General features: G+C 41.8%; 1 pseudogene; it reads left to right on the forward strand.

Annotated features, from left to right (window-relative positions):
* Gm11298 (predicted gene 11298) lies at positions 886–1,498 on the forward strand (annotated as a pseudogene).

The following is a 1,890-nucleotide window of genomic DNA, read 5'->3' on the forward strand; positions in this document are numbered from 1 at the left end:
CATTGTGTAAATGTACCACATTTTCTGTATCCATTCCTCTGTTGAGGGACATCTGGGTTCTTTCCAACTTCTGGCTATTATAAATAAGGCTGCTATGAACATAGTGGAACATGTGGCCTTATTAAATGTTGAAGCATCTTCTGGGTATATGCCCAGGAATGGTATAGCTGGGTCCTCAGTTAGTACTATGCCTAGTTTTCTGAGGAACCACCAAACTGATTTTCAGAGTGGTTGTACCAGCTTGCAATTCCCACCAGCAATGGAGGAGTGTTTTCAACAAATGGTGCTGGCTCAATTGGTGGTTAGCATGTAAAAGAATGTAAATTGATCCATTCTTGTTACTTTGTACAAAACTTAAGTCTAAGTGGATCAAGGACCTTCACATAAAACCAGATACATTGAAATTTATAGAGGAGAAAGCAGGGAAGAACCTCGAACATATGGGCACAGGGGAAAAATTCCTAAACAGAACACCAATGGCTTGTGCTGTAAGATCAAGAATGAACAAATGGGACCTCATAAAATTGCAAAGCTTCTGTAAGGCAAAGGAAATGTCAATAAGACAAAAAGGCAATCAACAGTTTGGGAAAAGATCTTTACCAACCTCACATGAGATAGAGGGCTAATATCTGGTATATACAAAGAACTCAAGAAGTTAGACTAGAGAGAAACAAATAACCCTAATAAAAATGGGGTACAAAGTTACACAAAGAATTCTCAACTGTGGAATAACAAATGTCTGAGAAGCACCTAAAAATGTTCTACATGCTTAGTCATCATGGAAATGTAAATTAAAAAAAACCCTGAGATTCCATCTCACACCCTCAGAATGGCTAAGAACAAAAACTCAGGTGAGGATGCGAAGGAAGAGGAATACTAGTCCACTGCTAGAGCCTTATATATTCAGTCCTCTATGTTGCACCTGGACACGCCTACCAACTACCTGGACCTGGAGTCTTGTATGTGGCTGGTGATTTTCAGGTGCATCCGGGTCCTTTGGTCCCATTCTCAGGACTTCTTGAATGGTGTCTGAACTAATATCATCCATATGCACAACAAGAACTGAAGTATTGCATAGTAATTATGATCAGTATATGAGGACACAGATGGAGCTGGAAGACAACCAGATAAAGAGGTTTCACTGAGAACAGGACAAGAAACTACACATGAAGAACTACATTGCCAGGTTTGGCCATGGCAGTGCCATGCTGGCCTTGCAGGCTCAACACAAAGAGAAATCACTACAGAAAATTATGGCATCTGGACTGACAGAAAGCATTGTGAATGACAAGACACTGACATATTATTTCCCTCCATGTGGTAAGATCGTACCATCTGTCATTGTGGTGCAGAATGCAATCTTCAAGTATGCAAAAGACAGGTCTTACATCTACAAAACTCTATAATTGGCATTAACTTCGACATACGAGTGGCTCTGGTAGGACCCAAGAGTACAAGGAAGTCCACTCTGTAGAGGCTGATAACTGGAGAACTTCTGGATGCATTCTCCTGTACTTTTAACTATTAGAGTACAGGACAAATTGCTACCTAGAGATCAAGTAGAGGATGAGAAAGATCATCGAGATATATGGTCTCATTGTAAACAGCAGGTAAACCCAATCTGGAACCTGTATGATAGCCAGAGGTGCCCAATGTGTCTGCCCTGGCTGGCCTGGCAGAAGCCTCACGTGCTTTTCCTGGACAAGCCTACCAATCACCTGGACATCAAGATAAGTTTTGCTTGGCAGATGCCATTAATGAGTTTGAGGGTGGCCTGATGCTACTCAGTCATGACCTCAGACTCATCCAGGAGGTTGCACAGGACATTAAGATCTATGAAAAGCAGACAATCACCAAGAGGCCTGGAGACATCCTAGCCTACGAGGAACA

Source organism: Mus musculus, chromosome 13, assembly GCF_000001635.26.
Source record: "Mus musculus strain C57BL/6J chromosome 13, GRCm38.p6 C57BL/6J".
NCBI lineage: Eukaryota > Metazoa > Chordata > Mammalia > Rodentia > Muridae > Mus > Mus musculus.